Below are 23,007 nucleotides of genomic sequence, written 5' to 3'. Positions count from 1 at the left end.
AGAAAGAAAATCTAAGCAAAAAAATATCTTCCCAATCACAAATATATGCTAACCTGTACACTAGGGAAAATCCACCTGCTGTGATCTAGAGGATGGAGAGTACATATACATTGTAAATAACCATGTCAGAGAGAAAAAATGTGCTGTGGAAGGTGAAGCTACTGGAGCGTAGCTTCACCTTCTACCCTGCAGTAGTCTAGAAGGTGAAGCTGATCTGAAGAGGCTGGATATGTTTGCATGTAACCTTCTCAGGGAAGAAAGCTTGGGAGCTAGCAGGGAAGTAACAGCACAGTAGTGTGTGGATCCAAAACTCCTGAAGGGACCATCATACATAAAAGCAGGAAATAAAACTAGAGGGTAGTGAAGGTTGGCATCCTCTCCTCTACTTCCCTTCCAGTGGTGGAGGTAGCCCTGCCCCAAAGGCTCCCTGCAAACTCCTAGCCAGCTCAGCAATGGAGGGGCATCTGGCCCTCCTCAAGAGATAGGGTATGTCTTCCCTTCCCTTCACATGATTCTCTTTTTTAAACCCACTTCTGTTTTGCTCTTTTTCATCTTATTTGCTGACTTAATTCTCCAAAATTTATTTTTAATATTCTACAATTTAAGGCATTGATGTGCTGCATGTCACATGCTTTTACTGGCTATTCTCCTTATTTGGAAAAGGCAGTATAGTAGGTCTCTGATAAGCTGATACCCATCTGCTCTGAGTCAGTGATGTGATATTAATTAACCTGCATTATGTAATGATTACCTGTATCAGTACATTCATCACTTTTCCACAAATAGTGCAGACTTTCACCTGGTTGTTACCTTAGAGCTTTCTGTTATTTCATACTCTTGTTTCGGGTTTTGGTTCTAATTTTGACACATCATGATTTGACACTCTCTCAGATATACCTTTTAATTGTCTTCCTAATCATTCCATTCCTTTGAAGAGTAAAAAATACAAGCTTATACAGCTAAAGTTCCAAATGTCCATGATGAAACAGATAAAGCTTTCTCAAACAGTTATAGAAATCTTCTTTTCTTGTAAATTGTATTATGACTGCTTTGAAATCCAGTGGAAATAATTAAAAAGTGGTGAGAGCATTTGTTGCAAGCCCATCTTTAACATATTAAAATCACTCCTGAAACAATACTGGCTATGGACAAAAGGTAGTGTTTCAAGAAGAAAATACAGAAGAAAATAAAGAGCTGGCCGACCACTCCCAACACATGCATGCACAGCCTGCCACAAAATTTTTGTAGATTGTCCCATTTTTAAATTACCAGGATGCAAAATAGACACTTGTTTTATTTTCCACATTTGAAGCAGTCAGATGACGTCAGAGACCCCCATGTAATAAATTATTCTCATATGAAGTGGACTCAATGATAAGGCAAATTCAACTTTGGGCATCACTAATTCATAGATCAGTTTACCTGTGGTGGATGGATATGGGGAAATATTTTATCCCAAGATTCTTCTTTGAAATTTTGTATTAGTAGAGGAACACATATATGAATGTGTGTGTGGCAAGAAAGCTTTCTTCCCTATGTGCAGAGCAGACACACTTGCCTAATGCAGTGTGCTACAATCCTTGCTCAGAGGAATAGGACTTTCATAGATGGGTTTATTAGCTGAAAGCTAATAGTGCTATAGCTGGAAGACATGTATGGCACTGAAATACAGAAAAATTAGAAAATCTCTTCGAGTGTAAGAGAAAACTTATTATTAATGATTTATCCTATTAGTATCTGTGCCCAGTGAGATATGTTCATTTAAAAAACAAGGAGTGAGAAAGTGAGAAAAAATATTTATAGATACAGAATACTAACTGTGGACAATAGACAATATTTAAATCCTGACAGAATAATAAAGGTCTGTAACTCACAAGTGGTTAAGCAAGAAGTACTGTGAATTACAAAAGTCCTATTACACATATCTGAGCTGAAAAGTGCTTTATTAGTAACTCCCATAAATTTCTGGACTCCATCTCTTAATGCTTTAAGTGCATGAATTAATTTTTACCTTTTTTTAATGTGGATTTGTATATTTTACTAGTATTGAAGGCAAGGTAAGGAAAAAAAAAACTATTCCACAGTGAGGTGTATCACCATGTGTGTTAAAGTTTGACTTTTTCTGTGGTTTGCAGAAGAAAGATTACCTGCTTTCTCTGTGTTCTCATCTGAAGTTGGAGAGGTTTTTGTTTGTTTGTGGAGTTGTTGTTTTGCCTTTTATCCTGTGGGGACATGAGATTACAGATCCATAATTAAAAAACTTAATGATATTTTTCACTGAATCCTAAAGAGAAAATGCAGGTGAAGAAAACCCCTGAGTTGCCTGAGAAGGACATTTTTGTCTTAATACAGCCATGTACTGTCTAACTGAGCCTTTATCTCTATATATGACACCATTTCAAAGACATGGATAAGACCTGCAGTTGGGACCCTGTTGCCTTATAGGTGCACTCACAGCTGTGAATGGGGTGGCCACTCCACACAGATACAGACTTTGCCTGTGCTGGAGTTTGAAATTGCCCTCATTTCTGAAGGCAACCTGTATCTGCATCTCCAGATACATAGAATATTTTTGATGCTTTAAGTTAAAAAAAAAAAAAAAAGAAAAAAAAAAGCTGAAGAAGAATAATCCTGGAATCTTAGATTGTGTATGTAAAACCAACAATCAACTATCCTCTTCTTTGCCTCTCCTTCACTCTTCCTCAGTTTTGGATCCCATGTAAATGCAACAGACATGACTGATTTAGAGAGGAAAAAATGTGGAGGACTTGCTCTGTAATTTACTTCAAAGCAAAAATAAAGTGCCAAAAATAATGTTGTAGTATTCAAGATACTTTTTCAAGGAGATATACTTTCACAGTAATTAATGCATGTGTAAGAAGAAGGAGGGGGGATTTTTTATGGAGCTGGCTGATAGTTTAACATATTCCACACATAATGATTACTTTGAAATCTTAAAGAATACAGTATAGGTCACATTACACTGCTAAAAACATGCATGTGAACTTCACTGAGGCAGTTATTGAGACTCTATCTCATATCATCTCACACGTTTAAGTTGTTGATTCTGACTATTCTTGTGAACACAACTTCAATTTCACATGCTACTCATTGTAATCATACCCAACACCTGCCAAGTGTACAATGGAATGTGTTACAGTTTCTGTATAGATTTTATATAGAAACTATTTTGTAGATTCTTGTAATTAATGTGAGAAATTTTTAGGTTGCTTGTGACTATTTTATCAGTGATATACTGCTGTGGTAATCCCCAAGCAATGGGATAAACACGGGAAGGATCTTATAGTCATGAAATATGGCTCTTCAATAACCGTTATGGATAATTAATCACATTAGCAGACAGGACTGTATTTCATTGCCTTCTTCATGCATTCAGTTGGCTAGAATCTAAATTGAGAATACAATGCTAAAAAGCAAAAAGAAACCCCAAAAAAACAACCAACCAAACAGCAACAACCAAAAAAATCCCCCAAACAAAACCAAATCACCAAGACCAAAACCCCAGAACCACCAAACAACCAAAAAAACCCCCAAAACCTCAGGAAACAAATTCAAGAGGAATATTAGCTTCTCAGACAAATACTGATGCAACAGGACTTCATGAATTCACAAGATGAGATAGACTGCACATATTAAGTGCTGCATTATAGAAAATCAAATCTTATTTTCTGTTAGAGAGTATATCCTGATTAGAGATCATCATATATAATCTCTCGTTTTGAGATTTTGGACAATGGTCGCAGACACGTTGTATGATTTTTGTGGTTAGCTTGTGCGTGGCCTAGGAGTTGGCCTTGATGATCCTTGTGGGTCCCTTCTATCTCAAGTGTTCTACTATTCTATGATTCTCTGATAATGGAGCCCATAACTGAGATGGACTGAGAAAGATACCATAGCTTTGGCTGCTGTACACAAAAAGAGATTCAGATTCGGTGGAGACGGGAGAATAGGATGGAAAAAAATTGGATAATGTTGTCTGTGGATGGATAGCAAGCAGAAAAATTTCAAGGAGGGTGAACTTGTGTTCGTCCTTTCTACCTAAAGGAGTTTTGTTTTGCCAGAAATGATTGTCAAAGGATTGTTGTCATTGTGGGTAGTGTTATATATATATATCAGTGTATAATTCTGATTTGTTGCTCTCCTCTTCACTGTCCTAATGTCAGGAAATAAGTAAAATACTAAAGGTAACTGTTGATGAGACACTGTTATGGGCAGGATCCAGCATTTAATGCCCTTTCTTGTGAGTTTTGTGTTGCTAAATCCAGGTTTCTGATTGGATGTTTGTCTGAAAGACACCTCTTTAGGTATTTCCAACTGTTTGGATATTTTGCCTTTTAGAATTTATCTGAATTGAAGAAAAGATTGTACTAGAGTGACCTTAATCCACAAGAAAGGTAGTGCATAGGGGAATTGTAAAATAGTGGTATTACTCATTTATCTTTGAATTACATGTTTTTACAAAATGTATAATTTTGTCTAGAAGGATAAAAACTGTACTGTGAAGGTAAATAAACAAAGTTTTGGTTGAACTTCTTCAATTTCTTATGTATTTGAGAGTTGATTTGAGATTTATTTGATTTCTGCTACTACTTGAGATTTCTGACTGTACAGAATATGGGAACATATTTTTCTCAGTTAGGAATAAGCAACAATAATAAATACATTCATATCTTACATCAAGGAATTGGTGGGCTATTTTCTGTAAGTATTTTTACTGTGATATTTTCTTCTATAATAAGTTTGCTGACAAGTTATTTTTCCTCACAGGAGTAGTAGACTCAGCGAAATTAAAGATAGAAAAGCCCTATTAGGTCATATTGTCAATTTTCCTGTCAACACAAGAATGCTCCTTGCAAAGAGGGTTTTTTCAGTATTTCTGTATGCTGAACCATATGAAAAGAGTCAAGAGTATGCATTTCTGATGTAATACCAGCAGTGAGAAATGAGGAGCTGGTATTTAAATTCTTTTTTTTTTTTTTAGACAACGATGATCAGAACTAGCTGGAAAGAAATTCAAGGCAGTTCTTTACAAAGCAAAAAATACTTAAAGATGAAGTAGAAGTAAACAGTGAATTTTACTAACTTTATCAGAAATTAGCTACTTTTGGTAATGATAATTCATTATTTTTGTTTGCAAAAAGTGCTGCACACATACAAAATGTCCACATTGGGCCCCATTCCTCTGGCCATTGTTCACAAAAACTGTCCTTACTTAGGACATACCACAGATTGCATTGAGGCTTGTCATAGGAGTAGGAACTGTTTTTAGAAGTAATAGTTTTCAACAATGATTGTATAAGCTGTGGCACGGAGCTGGGGGGGAAATGGAGTATGAAGAGCTAGGCAGCAAATACATTTTCTGTTCTAGGAAAATTTTCATGTCATAAAAAATGTGGCATGGAGGGAGGGGAGGGGAGGGAAGGAAACATCTTTAAAAGTTTTCCATCTTGCAAAGAAGGTGTGGGTGTATTCATTCTCTAGCACAAACATGCAGATCAGCCAACTCCTCTGAGCTTGGGGACACATCCAGCTCTGTGCTGTCTTTCACCAGTCTCATGCATGATGGCTCTTCCAGAGTAGGGCTCTCCTAGGCTCCTTCTTGCAGCTATGGGAGCTCTTTCTTGGCTTGAATTTTTTTAATGTTAAATGGGGCTGCAGTGAGTGCCCATAACAGGCCCAAATTTAAGTCGTACATAGTATGCGAGCAACTAGCTGAAAAAGAGCTCTGAAGTCAGGTCTCACATCCCCAGAAACCACCTGTAGAGCTATTGTCTGTCCTTGATCTTCACAGTTTCACGCTGGGATTCTAAGGCTGTTTTTCCTTAGAAAATCCCATGAGAACTGGTATGCTCCCATAGAGTTTCAGCTTCACTGAACTTACTCCTCATTTTCCATGATGATCTTTTGCCTTTAAAAATTTGCCTATCTCTATTTCTCCAGACTACTAAGCCATACTGTCTTATAATAAAAGGCTTTTCTACAAAAGAAAGCAAACTACATAGTACTTTTTTGAATACAGAAACTCCAATTTGCTCAGACAGGCAAATTCTGCAATACTAAGAGACATCAAAAATACCAAGTAGGTCTTTCCTGACACTGTCCCTTTCCGAGGTGGTATTTCTGGTTATTATTATATGTCAGTTTATATGATTTATTAGGAGGAAAAAAGAGTAATAACTTGGCAGTGACTAGCTTTGCCCCACTTGTAAAAAGTAACAAAACAAAATGGATCTGGTTACTTCAAAGAGTTGACTCTAAATGTATTCTGAAAGCAATGTTATAGACAATAACATCATAACAGTTTTTTTCCTTACGTATTTACCACTACATGGTACTTCAGAAACAGATTAGGTAAAAAATACATATATCAGACTGAAACCAATTGCTGCACTTCTTCACTACTGTAACCTTACTCCTGAGTGTAAATCAGGAGTAAGGTTACAGTAGTGAGTGTAAATCCCTCTGGTTGCATCCTGTTTATAACCCACTGAATAAATAACAAATTGCTTTTATTTGCTGACTTTATTTACTCAAGAAGACCAATGTATTATGGCATCATTCAGAATATCATTTTTTCAACTCCTTTTAATAAAATACATACATTTTTGGTATTACTTATATTTCCCAGTATTAGCTTCTATTGCTTGCAGTCGATTTTGTATCATAATCTGTACTGTGGCATTGCAATGTATGTGGGATAACTCATTGTTTGTCAGGGGGTAGTTTGATTTTGGTTTTACAATTTGTAAGTACATTACAACATTTGATAATATAATTAATATAATATACAGAGTGAGGTTCTGTCAAAGTTCCAAATGAATGAGTATCAAAAGACTTAGTACATAAAAAAAGATTGTAATCTTTGTCTAAAACTAGAAGTTGTCTTGGTATGTAAAAAATTCAGGAAACAGTGAAAATACTTGACATATTTATTTCTTGAATATAGTGTGTCTCAGAACTGATACCTTATAAAGAAGATTGTTGAAAAGCAAGAATTACTAAGTTTTTATATGACTTTAACAATAAGATTTGGTTTTGGAGAGGGGTTTTTTAATCTTTCACTTGGGGCTTTTAACCGCTTTCTATTTTTGAAAGAAGTTTTAAATTCTTGTTCTTGTCTTGCTATGCTGCTTTATCAACAAATATGCATTATCTGCCTCTGACTGCGTACATATTATTCAGTTGCTTTGCCTCTGGGATCTCTTAAAAAGCTGTCCATATAAATACAGCTAGAAAACTGGCCTCTTTGCTTGTGTAACTGGTTAGCTTTTAATGCAGGGCCATTTTGAATTCAGTGGAATTTCTTATGCTTTCAGAAAGAAGCAGTAGCTGATTTCTTCTAAAAAGCAGTGGTTGAACACATGCATACTAATATTCTGGTCATAATTGATTTATCTTTCATCACTCCAAATTACTGGATTACCTGAGATACATGTGAATCCAGATTTTTTTTTCAAATTTTTTCATTCAGGGTGAATATGGTAAATAATGCCTCTTCTTATTGTCCAGCACTTCAGGGCAGGACCCATTCTAACTCTCTTGCAACCTCACTTGTTTCATACTGAGAGATCCAGAGAAAAACTTTCTTAAGATGCCATTGCAAAGCTGGGTCAGGTATTTACCTTCCAGAAAACTTCTGTCTTATGAGAGGGAAGACCTGCTGATAACTTATCCAAATAAGCTGGATAGGTGTTCCCTTACCACTGTCTTAATAAGTGTATTTACAAGGTCAGGTTTCTAGCAGAGAAAAAGTTATCTAGTGTTGATAGTAAAGTAAGTTTTTACAGGGAGGTATTGAATTTCAGTATTCCCCTTTCCACCTGCATTATCTTTTACAGATACCAAATGACCATTGTTTGCTGACATTTTACTGAAGACTGAGTGAAAGAGTGAGCAGTTGAGGGGAAAATCCTTGTCTTGAGCAGCCAAAGTGAAAAGAAAAAAAAATCTCTTGGAGAGGGGGTGCTAGAAAACAAACATGAAAATCATTGTTGCAATTGAATGTTTTCACTGATATTTTAAAAATGTTAACCATCGTAATTTTGCTTCGTAGCTGATATTCTTATCCCAATCTTCTGTTCTTTTGTCTGTTTGCTCTTTGTTGTCATTGTTTCTTTAAAACTTGAGGTTTGAGGCCTTATTATGTCTCAGGGTTTTACGAGAAAGTATTTTATTGATTGTGTAGGGGTCTTTCTAGTGGGACAAGACCAGCTGAAAAGGCCCTGAAAAACAAAGGCATTGCTGAGGGTGCAAAAGGCTTCCAGAAGATAAACTTTTAAACTTTGTTTTTGTTTTTGTTTTGTTCTGCTAGTGCACCATGGCAGGCTGCCTGGGCACATCTTTCACCGGGTATTCAAGTAAAGCTAACTTTGCATTTGCAGGCTGTCTTAAATTTGGTCTCTTTTTATTGGCTGCTAGACACCTTACCAGGGTAATGAGCTTAGAGACTAAGTGATTGAAACTGCAAAGGCTAGCTACAGAGAGAAGCATTTACTCTGTTACAACAGCCCTTTGTTTTTTTGCATTTGGGTTGGGTTAAATATCTGCATACACTCGTCATGGACAGCTGACTTTATCAAGGACAAAACTTGGTGAAATGCATAGGTGTGTTTAAAGCTCTGGCTTGATGAAATAGCAAAGCCATGACTGGCTGCTGCTAGTTAAGTCTATGAAATCTGTAGACTAAAGCCATATTCAAAAATAGCTTCCTTTCTCATAAGAGTCCTTCATCTCCCCTTCTAGTCCTGTAGAAACTAACATGGCCTATGCACTGCACTGTATCTTGACATACAATAACATCCTAAATAGCTGGTTTGCAAGAGCAGTTTCATGAAAAGGTGCATTGTACTTTAAAAGAAGTCAGAAATCAGGAAAGATTTACTCGGGGTAGAGAGGGATAGAGGTCTTCTGCATCCTTTCCAATACTACCCTTCCCAAAGGCAAACAGCACAACTGAAAAAGCTGTGCACCACCTGGCTTTCATATTAATATTGCTCTCCATGCCATTCTGTAGCTGTGATCATACCAAGGTCTGCAGAGTTCCCTGACACCTGAGGCCCGACCCCTCTGCAGAGGTTTTGCTCTGCCACTCCAAAAGGATGAATATGAAACTGCAGAAGAGGCTGCAGTGTCTTGCTGTCAGTGGATGCTAGGTTTCTGCCTTGTTTTCCTGGGAATCAATGAGATTCATGCAGGAGGGTAGAAAGTAGAACTTTGTTGCAAGCACTGGGTTATGCTGCCAGACAATGCTATGGAGACAGCAATCCATGATATTGGGGCTGCTGGGGAGAAGATCCCTGAGCACTGCAGCTTCTGACAAGCAGTTTTTACAGCCACACTGGGCAGTGAAAACTGCTTCATCCTGCTACATGTGGCATTATTACAGTTCCAGTTATCTCTGTTCCTTTGGATTTAACTTTTTGCTGTATCACTGCATTGTTTGTTACTTGAGATGACCCCCAGGATTATAGAAAAGAATACTTTCCCACATGGGATGTCTGCAATTGATTTTGGTTGTTGTATAATCTTCCTTCCTAGCCATTCCACCCTCGCTCTTACAAAAATGTTTATGGGGGAGAAAGGGAATCCAATATGAAGACAATTTGTACTGTAAACTGTGGCACTAAGGAAGCCATGTCCACAGCAAAACCCTGTCTTCCTCTGTAGTCCTGAAGGGCTCTCTCACAGTATATGCAGTATTCTTTTCACACTCCTTGGAACTGAACCCTGTGTATCCATTACCCTCTTCTACCCCTATTGCTTTAGTATCCTTTAGTGTTTCACAGTAGGGTGCAAGGTATCAAATATTGCAGGATCCTCTGGGCATGAAAGAAAGAGCTTCTAGGAGCTGCTGTGGTTGTCCTTGCAGTGCAGGCATGACCAGAATCCTGTTGTGCTCTCCTTCCATGCTTGAATTTCCATAAATTTGTAAAAATCTGGTGTCTTTTCAAGTCCTATAATCTTCCATCTTTGCCAAAACGTAGTTTAGACTAGCACAAAAGTTCGAAACTGGGAGAAGAGGCAGATGCACAGAGAGCATAATCATGCAAAACTCAAGCTTGCAATGCTGAATTTGCAGTTGTAACTGGTGTTACATTTGTGGGTAAGGGGTTAGGTAACCATTAATAGGAGAATGGAGGTTCATGTTCTTCCTCCCAGGTTATTTTGCTCAGCTGTGAATGTTGTCTCTGCCTCTCAGGGACTGCTCTCAAATGATTGCAGACAGCAGCACTGTGGAGAGCCCTTGGAAAGAACTCTTGAGGTTGTAATAGGGTTCCCCTTGGCATTTTTCCAATTTGGTTTCTGCAAAACTGGACACCTATGAAATTTCCATTACATCAATATAGTAGTTGTTGCAGCAAAACACAGATCATTCAGCAGTGTTACAGAATTTGTTTGCACTGCCTTTTTTCTTTTTTTCATTTTTTTCCTTTTTTTTTCTTTTTTTTCTTTTTTTTTTTTTTGAGTTGAGTTGAGTTAGGTTGAGTTGAAAAAATAAGCAAGCTGCATGGAAAGGGTGAACATATACCCAGGAAATAGTTTGCTGATAACATAGGAGCCTTCATGTCTGGTGGGTAGTGCCTTAAGTTTTCTTAACAAAGAAGTGAGTGTTAGTTCTTCAAATAAAAGTTACTTTTTGCACTCACATAACTGAGGCTGAGAATTTCCAAGATGAAAACTTGGCCTTTTATTTATTTTTCTTTTTTTATTTTTTTAAATGGAACATAATTTGAGTGGAATCTCCTCTCCCTCCAGCAACCCCCTACCCCCCACATTGCCCTCTCCATCTTATTAGGATTACAGTATCCCAAAAACTCTTTTAGTACTGTGAGCAAAGGAAACAGAAATGTCTTTGCATTATGAACTGAACAGAGATTAAGTTATTGAAATAGCTCTTTCTCAACTTTTATTCCCATTAGGTTATCCACATAAAGTTGCTGTTTAGTACAGGGTCAGTGTGATGAAATTTATTTGTTGAGTCTCTTCAGTGCCAAAGCTTTTGCCAACAATGTGATCTACCTGATTGTGGTACTATTTCAAAAATGTCCAGTCAGTAACAGAAATGCCATATCTGTAGAGTTTCAAATACAGCAGTAATAAGTGGGATCAGACCAAAGAAATCAAAACAAGAAAGATCTCTCTTTTTGAAAAAATAAATGCATATAATGATTACTCAGACCATTTATAAGCTATGGAAAAGTAGACATTACTTTTTCATTTCACATACCATCCCTAACCCTAAGCATGGGGAATCTTTTTTTATATAAATCCATCAGTGGACTGTACTGGATGTGCTTGTGTCAGCTTCTATATAAAATAATTAACTCCTAGCTGTCCTTTTCAGATAAAAGTTAATTGCAGGAGGAGGGTACAGGACCAAAGTGTTAAGATGGAACAGACTGTGGATTTTCCATATGTTGTCCATTTTTTCGCTTTTGCTTTATTACATTTAAAGAGTTCTTGGCCTAACCATTTGCTATATTAAAAAAATCTGCAGTACTGTATATGTTCATAAATTATATATAAAATAAAGGCTTAGGAAATGAAGGCTTGCCATTTTAAGTACATATGTTGTAAAACTATATATGCTTTTATTTAGTCTCCAAACTGCAAGGGAACATTGTCTTTCATTTTATTTTTCAAAACCTTTAATTTCAAACATCAAATGAAATTATGATAATCTTTCTTTTGTTTAATCATCTGTGAGAGGAGTTTATGGCAATGATTTCCTCTAAGTCAGTACCACATCAAAATGCCAGAGTGTATGGGAGTAGTGTGTCTGTGTTAACTATGGCAAGTTCTATTTCCCCTTTTGCATTTTATAGGGAAAATATATATACAGGAATAGGAATACCACAAGAAGCTTTCCATTTAGGCAGCCTGTCTTTATTTCATTGAAGACTAATATGAAACCTTAAGAAAAGTCTATCAAACCTTTGCCCACCTCTGAAGCTTGGAATGGATCAACTTAACAAATAAAACCACGCTTTTCAAAAGTTTCACTGCTCTGACCTGCTGTCCTACTCTGCACTCTAAGGTAATGTGAGTTGAGCATCAGGCTTTCTGTTTCCATGCAGATATTAGCCAAAATTGTTTAAAAAAAAAAAATTAAAAAAACCAAAAACAAACAAAAAAACAAACAAACAAAAAAAAGCCAACAAATTGCTTTTGTGTTCTTAGTTACATAAAATAGGGCATATACAATGCAAAGGCCTGTTTTCATATATTGCATTGCAAAATACATGTCTGGCAGGAAGAAAAGTTAGCCATCTGTAGTTTCAAATTTCTACATGCCCAGCATGGTGTACCAGCTGATAACATTGTGGCAGCTTCTTGCTCACCTCAGCTGGTCAGTGTGCTCTGACCTATTCAGAGGGTGTGTTTTACCTGTTGGTTCACCTTCACACCAAGGGTTGCTTCTTCATGACAGCCTATTGCATCCAGGCTGCTGCAGAAATTCTGCAAGACAGAGCCATCCTTCTGTAGGAATCTCACAGCCATGGCAGGGAAAAAATAATTGTATTTATTGAAGCTCAGGGTTAACCCTCACTTGGTGAGCATGGATCCAGCCTGGTAGGCATGCTTTTCCCCTTTTCCCCTGTTCCTCAGGTTTTGGCTATAGGAGATTCTCTTATATTTAAAAGATTTCAGAATGGTCATGGAGGCTTTTTTGGTCTGAGATGTTGTTGTCTAAATATAACACAAAACGCTTTCAACTGTCAGTACTTCTTTAAAAGAGCAACTCTGTGGCAGGAATTTTTCAGGCTCAAGGAAGGTAGGCTCTAGTTTAAGGAAAGCAGACTCTTGAAGGCAAAATCACAGCAGGAATGGGTTGTTGTCTGTCTTTATTGAAGGACATAAGTCTGTGCAAGAGACTGAGCTCTCTGGCCTTGGACTTGGGTAGCCATATTTCCCAAGCTGCTGATGTATCCTAGTTAGTGCCTTGAGCTATTTTGGCTCTGATTTTTTCTTCACCCACGGAATGGCAAAATTTTGTGTTGCCTACGTGGCTGAGAAGTTTGAAGCTTTCCTTTTGTAAGGCTGCACATGTTCAGACAGCACATTTTGAAAATAAGGTGGAGAATGTGTCAAGTGCCTTCAAGGTGTACTGTAACTGTGTTTAAGACAGGTTAGGATTGAGGGTGGGCCTCACAGTCATGGTTCATGCCCGGACTGCTTGTCATAGTAGCAGTATGAGGAACATGTACAGTGTTGTCAGTATTATTTTAGGAATTTAATCAAGGGCCATATGCTGACTCTATCACAAGGGGATGATACAAATCTCTCTGAGTTCTACTCTTACAGAACTTGTTCTCACTCTTCCCTCCTAGTCTATATTCTTTTTTTATACTAACCACTGAACTCTGATTATATTCTAATTTTTTTTTCTTTCTGTGATATCTTGATTGTTCCATTCTTTGTATGTTCTTTTGATTGCAATTAGAAACCAGTAACACTTAATTCAAACTAGTGGTATCAGAGGATTTGAAAAATTAATGTGATTAATTAATTCACACATCCTTTATTCGGATAAAGAGATGCCAAGTGCAAAAATTTAAAAAAAAATTAAAAAGCAGTATTTCAGGAAATTTCAGTCTTTCAGGTTTCTGTATTTTAACAATTAACATTAAAGAAAGACAGCAGTAAGTGATTATAAATCTTCAGTTTGACAGTCTTGATATGGACACTGGTAGTTCAAATGCATGTCATCCAACCCTTCACCCCTTTGTCTTAATGATAGACTGTTTGCTATTTTCTTCTAAAGCTTTATTTATCCTATTGTGTGTTAAGTTTCCCATGCCAAATTCTCTAGGTCTGTTTTCATAATTTACATGATAAGATAAACAGTATTTGTCTGCTGAGGAAGGTTAAATTGCCTGCCACTTGCTTTGTGTTTAATCTGTTACTTCAAATAATATAGAGCAGATACAGCACAAGAATAATATCAGAAACTTTTTGTGGAATACATATTGATGGAGTTTTAAAACAAGCAAGCATTAAGTAGTCTTGAGCAAAGGCTATTGAATTAAACTCTTCAGTTCCCCAAATTCTACTGTCCTTCTTGCAAAGGCTTCAGCAAACAGACCCACATTGATCACCATCCTAGGCTTGTGCTGAGCCAGTTCTCCAGTCCACTGTAAGGTGAAGCATGTTGGAGAGGCTGGGGATTTCCTGGTGAGCCCCCTTGCCTATTCTGTCTGATGTAACCCAGGGAAACAGCAGAAGACCTGAGGCAGCCCTGGGCAGTATAGGGGAAAAGGTGATCTCTGCTGTAACTTGGCTATGGGCTTCAAAGACAGCCTAGACACAAACAAGTTTGCACCATGGGGCCAGGCATGCTTGTGGATTCACAGCCATCCCACCTGCAGTGGCAGGAGGTCAGCAGCTACCTATTCCTGGACCTGCTCCAGTTTGTCAGCATCCTCCGCGGCTGACAGAGAGCAGCCTCAGTCTCGCTGAAGGGAATGGGGATCCAGGCAGAAGCAGTGCTGCCTTAGAGAGCTGGACAGAGAGGCCATACACGGCAAATCTCTGAGAGTCTGAAAGATGAGTTGAGGCTGTTGTCAGACAGGTTGTTCTTTGGGGAATTTGGGGTTGCACTCATATTCTGTAGAGGTGGAAAGACAGAGACAGTGTACACCACCAGATGGATAAGCATTAGTGTTAAACAAAGCTGGAGCATGTTTCTCAGAAGAGATTTGACCTCTGTGAAACTGCAGCCCTCCAGAAAGCAAAATGTGAGGTGAAGGGTGGCTTGTTATGTTATACTTCACTGCACTTTGATGGGCAGCATACCACTGTGGAGAACTGTGCCACTAATAGGCAAATAGCAATAAGCTGGAAAATAGATGTAGATGACTCTTAGAGGATTGTGTTCCTCCCCCTCTACATGCCCTCACAGCCCACCTCCCTTCACTCTCGAGCACCTCCCGAGAATGATACTACATTTAAAAAAGGCATTGAATACTCCAAATCCAGTATTATGGTGTGACATTTCTCATATGAATGGGCTAAAGACTTTTGTATCCAGTACAAAATAAACACAAGAACCACATGGAATTTTGTATTCACAGGAGAGTATATAACATAATTTAGATTTTTCAGTCTTCATAAAACTGATACACAGAATTAGTTCAGGAGGATATTGTGCACTTCTCCTGTTGAAAGGTTTGACGTGAGTACTAGGAGGAAGAGAAAATTGGGCAGTGGAACAGGATGAGAATTTGAAAACTAGAAAGTAACATGTTGGGTTATTCAAGTCAGAACCAAACAAATGGTAGTTACCAACTCCAAGTACAGCAATGAAGGGCTAAATTTCATTAAAAACAAAACAAACTAAAAAACCTTCATGCAGCTGTCTGTTGATAATTGATCATTTCAAGACTGCAGTTTCAAAATATTTAAGAGAGCTTTGCCCTTGTCCTGGCAAAAATCAGGTTTTAACTTCATTAGTATATATCTCACACTGATTTATTGCACTGCAATTGCTGTAGTTTGGCATGTATGTAGTTGAAGGCCATGTTTAGAATTATAGTGTTTAAATTTTTTTGTTTTAATTAATTTTGTGTTAAAATCATTTAGAGCTACTTGGCCCAGATACCTTCACAGCAGAAGATTTCATTTGTCCATGTGATATTTCCTGGTAAAAGAATAGTTAGATAAATAAAAAACAACATGGGGAAAAAAAAGATAAATGGAAAAAAAACCAAACTGAAACAAAAAACCAAAACAACAACAACAACAAGAACAACAACAATAAAATAAAATTTAAAAAAAAAACCCAAACAACCAAACACAAAAAAAACCCCAAAAAAACCCCAAAAAACCTAAACAAAAAAAAAAACATGCCAAACACCAGGCAAGTTTTCATACTGGCATTCCTTTCTAAGTTATCATCATCATCAGATATCCCCTCAAGTCCTGCCATGGTATTGTTGATTTTGTATTATGAGAACAAGACAAGTGCCTGGAGGTGCTGCAGATAGCATAGCTGGATTAAGGAAGCCTGCAAATTGTGGCAGCAATTTCCATTAAAATTTTTTAATTACCACATGGACCATGCCAAGAAACTATTGCAAAATATGGCCAGTTTGATTTGTTTCATGTCTCCAGGGTGCATTGTAAAATGGGAATCTGGGCCTATTACCTTTAAAAAAACGTAGCTGTCATAGACAGACTAACATATGATGCTTGCAGTGCCAGTGGTATTCTGTTAGGTCAAGAAAAATTACTTGTGAGCCAAACAGTCTCTTGTTTTTTAGCAGATAGAGGGACCTTTTTTCTCATTTGCTAATTTCCTTTTCCCACAGAAGCTCATTTTTGGCATGTTTATTTTAGTGAGATGCAGCCATCTCCTGAGGTGTTCCATGTCCCAGTGCCTCACTTCTTAAGGGAGGTATAATACATGACACTTTCAAAGGGAGGTAGACTCCACCCTGAACTGAAGAAACACGCATATCAGCTGGAAGGCAGCTGAGATTTCCCAGAAACCAAACCCCATATGTTGTCTCTTCCTCCACTGTATTGTTGAGGGCAAGTACAGCTGGGAAGCTGAGGTATTTTTTAAATTGCATCTTTAAAACTTTTGATGTTCAAAACAGACTACATGGAGACATCTGCTCGCTTACCATTTAATGAGTCATGACTCGGTGTTGTTTTGGTTTTTCCAGTGTGAGAATTTTGATTTATCAAGATTGTTGACCCTGTCACAGGACATAAAAATTACCAAGGGTACAAATTTAAGGATTATTTTGTCAGGGTTTTGTCATTTAGCTGTAGATTGGGTTCTGTTAAAAAGTTTTAAATGCTTCACATCTGCTGTGCCACAGCAGAGAAAAATAGAGCTTTGTCTGGAGTTTAAAGTGTGGTTACAGTCAAAAAAGTGACTGTGAAAATGGCATGTTCTTAGTCAACAGATTCATTCCCTATTTGTATTACCACTTTCATATGCATGCTTGACTTGTGAGAGTAAGTCTGTCATTACATTTCAGTCCCTTTGCCCATGGAATGCCTGCAGGCCTAAGGGGAGCAAACTATGGAATGCTTTCTTGCACATCACAAATGGATTCCTCAGTGAAATCCCAGCATCAAAATCCTTTGCCATAGAGAGTGCATGAGACAACCTAACTTTCAGAGACGTGGCTGATGGCATAATACTGGTTAACCTTGCTTCCGTTTCCATTCCCTTCACATGCCTAAAGAGAAACAGACCAAAACAAACCCCAGCCCAAAACCAAGCACATGTACCATCTTTTTGGTTTCAAACCAAATAAATTTGATCTGGAAGTCATTGAGAAACAGTAAACATGAAACCCTACCATGACATATTTACAGAGTGATATATTCAGAAAATGACCGCACTTAAATAAGTTCAAAGACCAGTAATCAAAACCAAATATGGTCTGTCCATCTTCCAAAGAAAAAAACCCACAAAAAACCTGAAAACAAAAAACCCCTGAAACTTGTATTTCTTGAGTTGGATTGATTCTTGTATGTGAATGGTAGCAAGAAAATGGTAAACTGGTAAGATTTGAAGTAGAAAAATTAGCATTAGAAGAACAAAAACTTAGGTGAACAAAAGGCCTGAGGCAAAATTTATGTATTGACTTTCATCATTTATGTTATTACTGTTCTAGAAAAACTAAGAAGAGATAAATCCCCTCACTTCTCCTCCTTGAACTGCTTTAAGAGTTTGTAACATGGTAGTGAGCAAATCACTGCTATAATTCAATCCTAACACTTTTCCTCTGCTACAAGTGGTCAGCCTAGCTGAGGTTGAAAACTCATTTTTCATAAGTCTTTTTTCTCATCTTCATACTCCTGAACTGCTCTTTCTCACAGGGGTAGGGTGAGTGGGCATGGGTTTCTGCTATCCCAGAGGTATAGGGGAGGTTCTGCTCTGGTTTGGGCTGTCTGCATTTACTGATGTCAGGTAACATTTTAGTCCCTCACATTCTTGCAAACTGTGAACTGTATGAGAGGTGATGTGTAGGAGGGTGAAAATTATATCTCTGGAACTTTCCAAGTGAATTTCCACATGTGGCAGACTGAAAGAAACTGTAAATTGGAGACACTTACATTCACTTAAGACCTTTAAACTTTCTTCTGAATCCATTTCTATATCCTATTAGTGACCAAATTTGAAAGTCTCTTTTCTATGCTGATAAGCTACTAATTTATCATTTTGTGTATTTTGAAGTGAGTGGGGAAGAAGGAAGAGAATAACAATTTTGATTAATAACTTTCATCTTTCTTGCTTTAGGAATTATTACTCTTCAGCTGCCATGTGTTCTTTCCTATAATATTTCACTTGCACTTGTTCTGTTTTCTTCCTGTGATGGAAGTCTCAGTGGAAAGTACTATGTCATGTAAATAATATACACATGACAGTCTATTATTTTCTGAGGTTATTAATCCCTGTAGAGTTGAGAGCTTTCTGGTTTGCCTTAATGTAAAATCCATAAGCATGTTCCCACACAGAAAAACTTTCAGACTTGTATTTCAAAAAGCTTAGAAAAGATCTTTTGTGAGATTTCCTGAGAAATTTTAAGGAAGTTAAAAACCTGCTGATAAATTTTGAGATGCAAATTAAGATTCAGATGGGCTTCACTTTTAGCTCTGCATAACTACTCACAGATATTTAAAAATTACTAAAGCCCCTGCTGTTTCTAAGTTTGCTGTGCATTAATGAAGCCTTGAAGAAATCAGATTTAATTGCAAATGGCACCAAAACAAGTTGTCCCTCTCAGAACAGTGAAATATTAATGTAGGGACTTGGAATCAAGCCATCATGGAGTACAAAAGAAGTGTTCCCCAGGCCTCATATCTATACATGAGTAATGTCTAATTTCTGCCTGCTTTACTATGTATCCTCACCAAATTATTCACAAAGCCAAAATAGAAATGCATGTGTGCTTGTACAGAATTTTTTCCTGAGTTGGAATTTTCCTGAGAAAAGGTCTAAGTTACACCTATTTTACTGTAAATCCACAAAATCAGAATTTCAAAGTGTTGTAATTTGACAAAATCAAAATGAAGTGAAATCCTCTTGCTGGGGATTATTTTCCTCCCAGGTTTCTACTTTCTAGCTGCTTCTAGAAAGTCTTGCCATTCTAAAATGGAAAAGAGCCTTTTTATTTTTTTTTCCTGAGGTGGAATTTTCCTCTTTCCCTATACTTCCTCTCACTTTATTTTTACAATCACTGAACTGTTCACCCTTTAAAAAAAATTAAATGCGATCACCTGCAGCCAGAGGCTCAGAAAATATAATCCTAATGATAGCTGTCTGAGAAATCTATCATTGTCTGGGAGCAAGAGCTGTGCTATTGACTTCTGTTATCATTTTTGAAACAGTTCCTTTTTCTGCAGGATCTATACCTTAAGAATCAAAAAGTTTGCAACAACCATTATTAGATAAAGGTTACAGTATCTCCCTGAAGGAAATAACTCAGAAGTAAAACTAACAGCCTGTAAAGCAAAAAACTAAATAGCCCATTTAATGGACACTCGGAAAAAAGAAAACAAAGTTACTTGCATAAAGGTTGAATAGAAAGAATCAGTAAATATGCAGGCTGTGACATATTTTTGCTTCAAATACATGTGATGCGCCATAATATCTTAATAATTTTTTGGCAAGAAAATAGTTGATGATCAAAAGGCCTGGATTGCCCTCTGTCTCTCCTGTCCCAGGCATCGCCAAGCTCTAAAATCCTTGCAGTGAGGGAGGTCAGGCAAAGTGCTGCAAAACCTAGGGTGTTCTCTTTTGGAGGTCAGCAGGCTCATCCTATTAATGCCAAAGAAGTAGTTAATATGAAATAGGCTCCAGTGGCTCACAACAATTCTTGCTTCCCTGCAGGCTGTCCCTGACACAGTGGCAGTGTCTCTTGCCATGTTCTCCTGTGTCCAACACACAGGTAAATCAGCTCAGGGCTATGGAAGCATCACGACTTGACAGCCTGTCCTGAACACACCAAGCTCTTCCATACCTCATCGACACCATGCTGAATTCAACTTGCGAAAATAAGCAACAAACACATTTTCAAGACTACTGAATCAAAGGGCAAATGCCTGACTACAAGAAATGTCACAGAAATAACAGTGAGAAAGTCATGTCCAAGCTGCTGGAAGTGATCTTTCTAAACACTGAACCTTGCATCCCTGTGTTTTACAAAGATCACACAGAAACCCACACCACAGTGAATCTTAAAAAACAATTACATGTGTGGTTTACCTGCCAAGGTCTTTCCCAGTATTATTATCTCTAACAAAGGGGCCAGTTTTATAAAAACAGTCAATGTTGGCTAAACCACTTAAATGCCATTAAGAAAAGTGTCTTTCTCTCTGGCTTACAACCTAAAAGGTTTGACTATTTATTTATTTTTAATTAAATTGTAGTAAAATTATAAATGGCCCTAATAGTACCAGTAGCTCCTATGCATAAATTGTATGCCATTAGCTGTAAAGAAAACAAAAGAAAAATTTTGAAAAGTTTAATAAGAATATTTACAGTTCATAACAATCAGGCTTTTAAATGTGGTGTCATTTCAGTTTTGTTAGGTTTGAGGTTTTTTTTTCTTTCACATTTTAACCTCTCTAATGGGGAAGAACGTAGTGCTGAAAATACTGGCATCAGTACCTGCTCTAAGCATAAATGCCCTGCCCCTGGACACGTGTTCACATTTCTATTGGCAAAAACAGTATGAATTCTGCACTGACCGGGGATTTTGCCATTTTATTCTTCTTAGCAGCATGAAATCTTCTGGAAAGTCCTGCTGGGGAATATTTTTCCATGCTCTTCCCTCCTTTTCCTATTTCTGACACCATCTGGTAAATTGGATTTTGGTAAATTGCATAGCCACTCCTATCATACTCTTACTTCATACTCTCAGTTTTTTCATTCCTCCATTCCCATACTCAATGCTCTCCAATGCTCATGCAAGCAGACTGGAATTAGTATTTTTTTGTTGGGTTCCTAAGCATGCCACTGAGGATTTTTACTAAGGAAGGAAAGACTGATATGAGTCTGATAGATTAATAGAGAGCTGGACCAAGATTTTTTAAGAGAGTCTGGAAGGGTTTATATTCCAGAATTTCATCTCTGGTGAATAATGCACTGAACTTTGATTAATTCCTGCACAGTGTCTTTGACTGATGAAAGGGACACTTCTCAAAGAAAAGCAGCCATCAAAAGTTTCACATATGTGTGTGCAAATGGCCTTGGGATGGTTGCAGTGAGACTTCAGATCCTGCCCCAGTTCCATGCTGACCTCCAATTAAATGTTTTACCAAATACAATCAGCCAGTTACACCCTGATTAATATTCCTTACCTCAGACTGTACCTGAAACAGGTTTTGAGTAATACAGGGGAAAAGTCCAGTCTCGTTCTCAAGTAACATTGAAATTGTTTATTCTTGAGTTAAAACAAATTCATGGAAATCTAGCTTGTGGGCTTACAGAGGATACCTTTTAATTGAACTGGATAGAAAGAAATAACCTTTTAGTCACATTTAGGTTTTTTTCTATATGTGACACAAAGTTGTAATAAATATGTTCATCTCTGCTGTGTTACAGCTGGGTAGCCTTCAGACTGTGGTCATGTATTATAGCCTCTTCTACATCCCTTCACTGGTTTAGATATCTAATTTTTATTTTAGATTCCTTATCCTTTTAAGGAGACAAGAATTAAGTAACTGGTATATCTATTCATGTTTGTCTTTAAATCTCTTTGCTTTCTGCTCTTGTCCATCATTCACTCTTCCTGCCACAAATTTTGTCATTTAACTTATGGTCATGGCTTGGCAGGCAAATAGACATCTCAAAGACGGGTCTGTCTGTGCAGATTTCTGGGGGTGATCAGTTGAGCTGAGTAGTGAGCTCTGAAGGAAGGTGGAGTAAGGATGAAGCAGGAAGAACAGGTGTTGTGACCTCTGTCTGACAAGGCTTTCAGATTCCACTTCTCTGGATAAGTGACATGCTCTCTCTGGTGGATAAGAAACACTATCGAGGTTGTTGGTGACAAGATGGGAGGGAAGTGGGTTAATGGAAGGGGAAATTCCTCATGAGACAAAAGGGACGCATATGTAAGGATGCAGGTTTCATTAGTTCAGCTGTACCAGAATGACTTTGAAGTACCTCTAAAATTTACATAGGTCCTAAGTTCTTCAGAGTTCTTTTTTTTTCCCGCCCAAGATATTCAACTCCTGGTTTTGTTTTTGTGCACAGATATATTTCTTCTAGTTAATCTTCCTTTACCCATATGAAGGCTATTAACACAATCAAATACTTTGACTCAGTAGTTCCATCTGAGAGACATGTATTTTTCTGTCAACAAGAAAAACAGTAGAATTCAAAACAGATCAGTTCTTCAGGATTACATTTTTTTAAAGATACCATGCTTTTGATTTTATGAATGAAAGACACATGCTAAAATGACATTTTAAAAGCAGCCTAGTGTAAGGTTGGGGAAGCAAGTCAGGACAACGCTTTGGGAAAATAACATCAGTCTGTAAGCAAGCCATTGCCATTTTCACCATATACCAGCGCTTCTCAATGAGTAGAAATCCAAGAGGTAAGACATCCACTGGGATTTACTGAAACATTCTCCTTTCTCGTAATATCACAAGAAAAAACAAAACAAAATCATGTAGCACCATTAGCCTTATGATGTCAGGAATGGTGCCATATGTCATCTTAGGAAGAACAGCCAGTCAGTAATTGCACCCTGTCTATTATTTTTGTTTAAAATGATTTAAACTCATTCCCTACAGACAGCAGTCTTCACAACAGATTGTTACTACTTTGTTATTTTCTAGAGGTTTTTATTCTTCAAACCTACAATATAGTGATGAGATTTTCACCCAAGACAAATTTTCATTATTCTGTTCCCTTAGAGTCAATGATTTGACATTCTGGACATGAGATAGTTACTGTCAGTTGTGAACATGAATCTTGGAGAGATGAGCAGTTAGTCACCTGGTGAATGGCTG

General features: G+C 37.5%; 1 long non-coding RNA gene across 13 annotated transcripts in view; it reads left to right on the top strand.

Annotated features, from left to right (window-relative positions):
* The window catches only part of LOC135300542 (uncharacterized), a 197,586-nt gene that overhangs the window by 38,299 nt on the left and 136,280 nt on the right, over positions 1–23,007 (top strand). The gene's annotated exons all lie outside the window — the stretch shown is intronic.

This window comes from Passer domesticus, chromosome 1 (genome assembly GCF_036417665.1).
Source record: "Passer domesticus isolate bPasDom1 chromosome 1, bPasDom1.hap1, whole genome shotgun sequence".
In the NCBI taxonomy this organism is placed as follows: domain Eukaryota; kingdom Metazoa; phylum Chordata; class Aves; order Passeriformes; family Passeridae; genus Passer; species Passer domesticus.
Note: the sequence above shows the minus strand (reverse complement) of the source record. Positions and strands in the feature narration are given on the sequence as shown.